The sequence below is a fragment of the Panthera onca genome, chromosome D1 (assembly GCF_046562875.1).
Source record: "Panthera onca isolate mPanOnc1 chromosome D1, mPanOnc1 haplotype 2, whole genome shotgun sequence".
Taxonomy (NCBI): domain Eukaryota; kingdom Metazoa; phylum Chordata; class Mammalia; order Carnivora; family Felidae; genus Panthera; species Panthera onca.
Window position 1 is genome coordinate 68799169 of NC_138348.1, and position 9640 is coordinate 68808808.

The 9640-nt window shown below is 41.5% G+C and overlaps 1 long non-coding RNA gene across 1 annotated transcript in view; it reads left to right on the forward strand.

The window, feature by feature from the left end:
* The window catches only part of LOC132661191 (uncharacterized), a 29088-nt gene that overhangs the window by 4629 nt on the left and 14819 nt on the right, over nt 1–9640 (forward strand). The gene's annotated exons all lie outside the window — the stretch shown is intronic.

The following is a 9640-nucleotide window of genomic DNA, read 5'->3' on the forward strand; positions in this document are numbered from 1 at the left end:
TAATACACAGCTTCTAAGCCCTAGGAGTGATAGGAGTGTCTTTTATATGCTAATGAGGTGGCCGGAGATGTAGAAGCTTCAAGAGGGGAATGGGGGTGGGTGGTGGCTAGAATGACCAAGCCTTGATTAGAAACTTGGAACTTTCAGTCCCGACCCCCATCCTCCAGGCTGGGGAGAGGAGCTGAAGATTGAGTTCAATTATGAATGGCCAATGATTTCATCAGTCATGCCTATGGAATGAAGCCTCCATAAAAACCCATAAAATATGAAGTTTGGATAGCTTTCAAGTTGGTGAACACATCGAAGTGCTGGGAGGGTGGTACACTCCCAACTCCACAAGGACAGAAGCTCCTGCATTCAGGATGCTTTCAGACTTTGCTCTATGTATCTGTTCAACTGGCTATTCATTTGTATCCTTTATAATAATCTAGTAAACACAAATGAAGTGACTGCCTGAGTTCTGTAAGCCATTCTAGCAAATTACTGAACCTGAGAAGAGAATAGTGGGTATCCCCAATTTATACCTGGTTGTTCAGAAGCACAACCATGGGTGGTTTAAGACTTGCAATTGGCATCCAAAAATGAAAGCAGTCTTTTTTTTTTTAATTAAAAATATTGTTTTAATGTTTGTTTATTTTTGAGAGAGAGACAGAGCGTGAGTGGAGGAGGGGCAGAGAGAAGGAAACACTGAATCTGAAGCAGGTTCCAGGCTCTGAGCTGTCAGCACAGAGCCCAATGTGGGGCTTGAACTCATGAACAACGAAATCATGACCTGAGCTGAAGTCAGACACTTAACCAACTGAGCCACCCAGGCACCCCTGAAAGTGAGAGCAGTCTTGTAAGACTGAGCCCTTAACCCTGTGAAGTGTAACTAACTTCAGGTAGTTAGTGTTAGAATAGAACTCAATTGTGGGACACCCAGTTGGTGTCCAAAGAATCAGAGAATTGGTGTGAGGAAGAAAAAAAAAAAAAACCCCAAACCCATACATTTGGTGGCAGACATCTTGTGAGTCAAACCAGCTTACTCCTGGTTAAATATTTCTTTCTAGTCTTACTATTTTATCTACTTGTAGAAAAATTAGTATTTAGCAAAATCTCATAGGTTCTCTGAGTGTGTATATGCACACACACATATGCAAGCATGCTATCATGTGAGGTTTGGAATAATGATTTGGGTAGGTGTAGAAGTGAATCTGGGTTTTTTGTCCCTCAAACATTTCAGGTCTAGATTTAATATTGCTCTGTTATTTCTCCTCTGTATTCCTTACTTCTTTCAAGTAAACTTCAAGTTAATTCACTGCTTTTGGAAGCCGCTATCAACCTCACCCTATTCAGTTACCTCTCTACTTGGTTCTACAGATACTCTATTTTCTAACACATTCTGTAAGGCAGTGAAGATCAGGAATTGTTTTAATCCTTGAAGACATGGTAGGATTTACCATGTGATTTTAGGTAATCACTTAGACCAGAGGCTACACAGAAGAGAGATTTGAGGAAGGAGGCTAGAGGTATCTTGCACAAAAGCACAGTTTTGGAGTCAGCCAAACCTGAGTCCAAATCTAGCTTCTAATACTTATTGGCTGTACAACCTTAAACAAGTTACTTATGCTGTCCCAGCCTGCATTTCTTCATCAAGGGCTATCGTAATGGTTTTCAACTAAGTCATGTTTATGAAGTGCTTAATGTAAAGATTGGCACATATTATGCCCTCACAAATGGCAATGATTAAGTTTAATTGTCATGTTGTCATGTGAGTCATATGAATGTTTTTCATTTGGGTCTTAGCTAGATTTTTAAACCCTTTCTTGTCAGCATCTCTCTTATTTCCCACTAAGGGCACTGGATACAATGTCCATCCCCCAATCCTGACTAGAAGGTTATTCAAATGTCACCGCATTCCCACTGTGCAGCAAACTAATGTCAAAGGAATGTAGACTAGGACGGGATGGTCTCTGATACCCACTTCTTTTAGTTCCCCTGAGACCCCTTTCACTCTAGGCGGCCCCTTCCAGGCTCATACCTCATTCAATGCCACCGACTCACCACTCCTTACCTGCCCTCCTAAAACAAGTCCTTCATTAAAACTTGCTCTGCCACATCGTATCCTCTCCAGCTCTGTCTGCTTACTAATTCTTTCAATAAACTCAACAAACTTTTACTGAGTGCTTACAACATGCCACTAGCTGAGGAAACAAAATGAAAGCAGTACAGTCTTTATACTCCAGTAATTAATATTCTGCTTCTTCTTTGATACATTCAATGATTCTCAACCTCAGAATTAGAACCAACTGTTTGAAGTTTTAAAAACAAAAAATGCTTATGTCCCACCTAATTTAGTAAATCTGGGTGGGACTCAGATACATAAAATTTGTAAGCCCTCCTCAAGGATTTTACTGAATAGCCACAGTAAAGTAGAACCACAGGATGTGTTGAAAATGGAAAGATGATAGGAATCTACAAGTGTTGGGTGGACTTCATATTGGAGGTTTAAATTGTATGCTGAGGGATGAGTAGTTTTCTAGGCAAAGAGAACTCCAGGAAAAGGAAAAGCATAATGCCTGAGCCTAAGCCATATGAATTTATCAGTATCATTTTCACTAATACCCTCATGGAAGAGGGTTAGAAGACTCATTTATGAATACCATCTGTGCATGAACTATCAATTTCTGGGGAAAATACCCTTACTCTGGGTCTTGTGTGCTCTCCTTCTCTCCCCTCCCACCTGCTTTCATCTCCCTTCCTCTTAACTCATGGTTGGAATGTCCCAACAACATGGGGCCTGTCACTGTTCTAGCTCAACCCCCTTCTCCACTTAATCATCAAACACTTTCTCCATCTTACTCAGAAAATAGCTGAGCCCCTTTGAGGGCAGCAAGAGCACAGCACATAATGGAGGAAATGCCCAGTGCAGGGGCGAGAACTGGGTGAAAGCCTCAGTGTCACCCACAGTGTTTCTCCCTTTCCTCTTCCTTGAGGCTTCTCCTGTATGTGGCTGGGGAAATCCAGACCAGTCATCTCTGAAAACTTTTGAATTAAAAGCTTGATCTTCCACTAAAGTTGCTTTTGGTGAGGAGAGTTGGCTGAAGCATCTGTCCCCGCCCACAACTAATACTCATGCACTTATCTACTTAAACCCTGCAAAATGATCTGTCCTCTCAGAAAAAAATATACCATCCCTGTAAGCCTCTAAATTAGTCAAAATGACAAACTCAGACTTCAGAAGCGTGTTTACATGCAACACTTATGTCTGGCAAACTCTTTCCATAAGGTCCCCTGGCTAGTCACCAGTCACCTATTAAAGATTATCACCCCAGGGCATCTGGGTGGCTCAGTCGGTTGAGCATCCAACTCTTGATTTCAGCTCAGGTCATGATCCCAGGTCGTGGGATTGAGCCCTATGTCAGACTCCATACTGAGAATGGAGCCTGATTAAGATTCCCTCCCCCCCTCTTTCTCTCTCTCTCTCTCCCTCCCTCCTTCCCTCCCTCCTTCCCTCTCCCCCTTTCCCCTGCTCATGCTCTCTCTCTCTCTCAAAAGAAAAAAAAAGACTAACACCCACTTCTCCTCCCACACTCCTGAGTATTCATGAGGAGACAGGCAGATCTGGCCCATCCTCTTACCAGGTCATTTAAAACATTTATCAAAAAGCTTAATTTGAAGAATATAATCAATAACTAGTATTAAGGAGTTCCTGGGTGGCTGAATCAGTTAAGTGTCTGACTTTGGGTCAGGTCATGATCTCATGTGCTGACAGCTCAGAGCCTGGAGCCTGCTTTGGATTCTGTGTATCCCACTCTTGCTGCCCATACCCCACTTGTGCTCTGTCTCTCCCTCTCTCAAAAATAAACCTTAAAATAAATAGCTAGTATTAAATCAACAGATGGATTGTGAAAGCTGAAAATTCCCTGTGGCGCCAAAGTCCCATCTTTTGAATGCTCCCCACCTCGGTCATGGTTGTTTTTGAGATTAGGAATCTTTCTGCACCGGCTTCTGTTTATACCCTCCTCCAGTGTTCTCTGATCCACTTGTGCCTCTGGCTCTGGTCTTGGACCTCAGCTGTGGGCTCCACTTCTAGTTCTGCCATCTCAGTCACATTTTCAGTTGAGCACTCAGCAACTTAAAATATTTGAAACCCACATCTTACATGCAGAATACTCAAACTCTTAACTGACAGGAAGTGCAAAATCTGTACTTAAGTTCCCTTGGTGCAGTTGTCTTTTCTTCTCTTTGATCCAGTGACTCCGTCTATCACATGGTTTGGGGTTGTTGTTTTTTTTTTTTTCCCCCAGAAGTGGACTTGACTTTGGGATTGGTACCCTTAGAAGATTCTCCCCAATCCCTTCTTCCTATTGACTCACAGAGCTCCATCCCTACCCAATGATGACAGCTCTAATAGGCTGAATAGTGACACCCCAAGATATCCCTGAAAATGTTGGCTTATTTGAAAAGAGTCTTTGTGGACATGATTAAATTAAGGGTATTGAGATGAGAAGATTATCCTGGATTGTTTGGGTGGGCTCTAAATGCAATCACAAGTGTACTCCTAAGAGAGAGTCAGGGAGAGATTTGACACAGAAAGAAGGTGCTGTGAAATGGAACACAGAGATTTGAAGGTGCTGACCTTAAAGATTGGAGTGACACAGCCATACAACCAGAAATGTTGAAAAGTTATTCAAAAGCTGGAAGAGACAAGGGACAGATTCTACCATAGAGCCCTCTCCCAGAAGGAGGGTGATCCTGCTCACACCTTGATTTCAGCCCAGCGATTTATGTCTTTTATACTTTTCTGTATTTAATTTAAAGATATACACAGGGAGGCACCTGGGTGACTCAGTCGGTTGAGTATTCGACTTCAGTTCAGGTCATGATCTCACAGTTTGTGGGTTCAAGCCCCAAGTTGGGCTCTGTGCTGACAGCTCAGAACCTGGAGCCTGCTTCAGATTCTGTGTCTCCCTCTCTCTCTGCCCCTTCCTGGCTCACACTCTGTCTCTCTCTCTGTCTCTGTCTCTGTCTCTCTCTCTCTCTCAAAAATAAACATTAAAAAAAAAAAAGCCTGGCACAAGAACAGACACTCAGATCAATGGAACAGAATAGAGAACTCAAAAATGGACCCACAAACGTATGGCCAACTAATCTTTGACAAAGCAGGAAAGAATATCCAATGGAATAAAGACAGTCTCTTCAGGGGCACCTGGGTGGCTCAGTCGGTTGAGCGTCCGACTTCGGCTCAGGTCATGATCTCACAACTCATGAGTTCGAGCCCCGCGTCGGGCTCTGTGCTGACAGCTGGGAGCCTGGAGCCTGTTTCGGATTCTGTGTCTCCCTCTCTCTCTTCCCCTCCCCTGCTCATACTCTGTCTCTCTCTCTGTCTCAAAAATAAATAAAACACTAAAAAAAAAAAAAGTCTTTTCAGCAAGTGGTGCTGGGAAAACTGGACAGCAACATTCAAAAGAATGAACCTGGACCACTTTCTTACACCATACACAAAAATAAACTCAAAATGGATGAAAGACCTCAATGTAAGACAGATAACCATCAAAATCCTTGAGGAGAAAGCAGGCAAAAACCTCTTTGATCTTGGACTCAGCAACTTCTTACTCAACACATCTCCGGAGGCAAGGGAAACAAAAGCAAAAATGAACTATTGCACAGTGAAGGAAACAATCAGCAAAACTAAAAGGCAACCGACAGAATGTGAGAAGATATTTGCAAATGACATATCAGATAAAGAGTTAGTATCCAAAATCTATAAAGAACTTATCAAACTCAACACCCAAAAAACAAATAATCCAGTGAAGAAATGGGCAAAAGACATGAATAGACACTTCTCCAAGGAAGACATCCAGATGGCCAACCAACACATGAAAAAATGCTCAACATCACTCATCATCAGGGAAATACAAATCAAAACCACAATGAGATACCACCTCACACCTGTCAGAATGGCTAACATTAACAACTCAGGCAACAACAGATGTTGGCGAGGATGCGGAGAAAAAGGATCTCTTTTGCATTGTTGGTGGCAATGCAAGCTGGTGCAGCCACTCTGGAAAACAGTGTGGATGTACCTCAAAAAACTAAAAATAGAACTACCCTACAACCCAGCAATTGCACTACTAGGCATTTATCCACGGGATACAGGTGTGCTGTTTCGAAGGGACACGTGCACCCCCATGTTTATAGCAGCACTATCAACAATAGCCAAAGTATGGAAAGAGCCCAAATGTCCATCGATGGATGAATGGATAAAGAAGATGTGGTACATATATACAATGGAGTATTACTTGGCAATCAAAAAGAATGAAATCTTGCCATTTACACCTACATGGATGGAACTGGAAGGTATTATGCTAAGTGAAATTAGTCAGAGAAAGACAAAAATCATATGACTTCCCTCATATGAGGACTTTAAGAGACAAAACAGATGAACATAAGGGAAGGGAAGCAAAAATAATATAAAAACAGGGAGGGGGACAAAACAGAAGAGACTCATAAATATGGAGAACAAACTGAGGGTTGCTGGAGGGGTAGTGGGAGGGGGCATGGGCTAAATGGGTAAGGGGCACTAAGGAATCTACTCCTGAAATCATTGTTGCACTATATGCTAATTTGGATGTAAATTTTAAAAAATAAAAAATAAAATTAAAAAAAAAACCCAACATCTTTACTAAATAAATAAATAAATAAAAAGATACATACAGGGTCCCCTGGGTAACTCAGTTGGCTAAGTGTCCAACTCTTGGTTTCAGCTCAGGTCATGATCTCATGGTTCCTGAGACCAAGCCTGAGCATCAGGCTCCTTGCTGAGTGTGGAGTCTACTTAAGATTCTCTCTCCCTCTGCCCCTCCCCTACTTACAGGCACATGCTCTCTCTCAAAAATAAATATATAAATTTTTAAAAAATAAAATATTAAATAAATATATTTATAAACATATTAAAATTGTACTCAAAGAAACAATGAAATGATTTTTATTACATGCAAAGAAAAAAGAGTAAAATACTTCTGTATTACTTGAAAGTTTATGGTGAGAATACATTTAGTTATTACTTATGGAACTTTTAAAAACAGACTGCCAGTATATAGACTAAAATATCAAAAGTAACTAATCCCTGGATGGTAGGGTTCTAAATGACTTATTCTTCTGTAAAATTTTTCTCTATTTTCTAAGCTCACAACAATGTAATGCTAATACTTACATAATTAAAAATTGTAAAGAAAAAATTTTGACATAGATCATTTACTGACACTGAAAAAGTCCCACAAATACATTAGTAAGTGGGGGAGGGGGGGAAGCTACAAAACAATGTAAATATCATGGTAATTTTTACTTTAAAATATGCACATATACAGCCAGACAGTAAAAGTGCATACATCAAAATGTTAATAATGCTTATCTTTGGTACAATCATGTCTAATTTTTGTTTTACATTATGTTTTTGGCATCTTCAAATATTCTGTGTTAATTATGAATTTTGTAATGAGATAAAATTCTTATTAAATAAGACAAGTTAAAAGCACATAAATGATAGAATAAAGGTTGACTTGGGTTAGAACACATAGACCTTCATGGAAGAATATCAGATGGCATGTTAGTATAATAATGTAGCTCCTATAGGGGCGCCTGGGTGGCTCAGTCAGTTGGATTTCCAACTTCAGCTCAGGTCATGATCTTGCAGTGTGAGATCGAGCCCCGTGTCAGGCTCTGTGCTGACAGCTCAGAGCCTGACACTGCTTCAGATTCTGTGTCTCCCTCTCTCTCTGTCCCTCCCCCACTCACACTCTATCTCTGAAAAATGAATAAATCTTTTTTTTTTAATTTTTTTTTAATGTTTATTTATTTTTGAGACAGAGAGAGACAGAGCATGAACAGCGGAGGGTCAGAGAGAGTGAGACACAGACTCGGAAGCAGGCTCCAGGCTCCGAGCTGTCAGCACAGAGCCCGACATGGGGCTCGAACTCACAGACCATGAGATCATGACCTGAGCCAAAGTCGGACGCTTAACCGACTGAGCCACCCAGGCGCCCCTGAATAAATCTTTAAAAAATTTAAAAAAAAACAAAACCCGCAACTCTTATAACTGGATCATGGAAGACAGTTTTTAAAAATGCTTTCTGAATGTATGATACAAAAATAAGGTTAAAATTGTGCCTTTCTGTCACCCACAGACTAGGGTAAGTCCAATACCTGCATAGGCTGCCTGCTTTCCCAGAGATTTGCACCTAAACACCACTGTGACTAGGTATACAGTGAGTTTACAGTATTGTCATCTCTCTTCCGTAAGTCATTCACAGGTCTCCTTTATTTCTGTGGTTAAACACCTTTCCAGGGTCCTAGATTCATGCCATTGATCTTGGTATTTCCAGCTCCTCACTCCTAAATTGAGGGCCAGGTCTTTCCAAGAAGATAGCCTTCATTTTAGAGAAGGTACGTGCCTCACAGTTGGCCTTGCATTTCTTCAAATTCCAGGCTTCTGCTGATGAGACTGTTTTGGTCCCAGAAGTGAATCCTGGCCAAGACTAGGTCCTCTCCTCCACCATGAGGGATGGAGCTGCACCACTGTGAAGCTGAGTGCTTTTGTATTCACAGCCTTTCAAGGATACCTTCTCTGGTGTCAGAAATAGTCCTCTGACTCTGCCTGTTGGCAATCAGTAGCTGAAGCTTCGAGCAAGATCTCTCTCAGCAAGAATTCTGCCCATGATAATACTGCCCCCTAAATCCTAGTGCCCTGTGTGACCACACCAGATACAAATCTTGTAGTTAGGTAGAACAATCTGACCAGGATCCTGAATCACACATGTAGCTATGACAAGCTTCTCACCAGACACATGTACCATTATCTTTATTGCCAGCTCATGCTGGTTCCAAATCCTATCAGGCTGGACAATGTGGACTCCTCAATATTTTTGCCCTTCTAACTCAAAATGTCCCAGACACCAATCCCAAGGCAAAGAAGAGGTGAAAAGATATGAGCATTACAAGATGTAAACAAAGCTAAGAGTCCCCAGAGATGATTGACGGGAAAATATCTTCTCAGCCCACTTCTGTTTATAATGACTTTCTTCCTCCAACAGAATCTGCAGAATCAATGTTGCTATAAAATCTCCAATTTGTTTTAGATTCACTTCAGAGTTCCTTTTTCTTTGGAATGAGGGACAGAAACCCTGAGCTCCCCCTGGAGGTAGGAGTGTGCTAGTAAGAGTCTCCTTGGACTTGCTCTTGACTCTTCCTACCCAGTTCATTTTTTTTTTAATGTTTATTTATTTTAGAGAGAGAGACAGACACAGAGCGTGAGTAGGGGAGGGGCAGAGAGAGAGGGAGACAGAATCTGAAGCAGGCTCCAGGCACTGTGCACTGTCAGCACAAAGCCCGATGCGGGGCTCAAACTCACAAACTGTGAGATCATGACCTGAGCCGAAATCAGATGCTTAACCGACTGTGCCACCCAGACGCCCCTCTACCCAGTTCATCTTAACACAAACCTAGTTAACTTGCTTACTTTCACCCATTTCCGGTCAGCTTCTGGTGACCTGTCTGCAATCTCCATAACATCTGACTGGGACTTCTATCCTCTTTGTATTTTAGCTATTCTAATCCTTTTTTTTTTTAAGTTTATTTATTTATTTTGAAAGACAGAGAG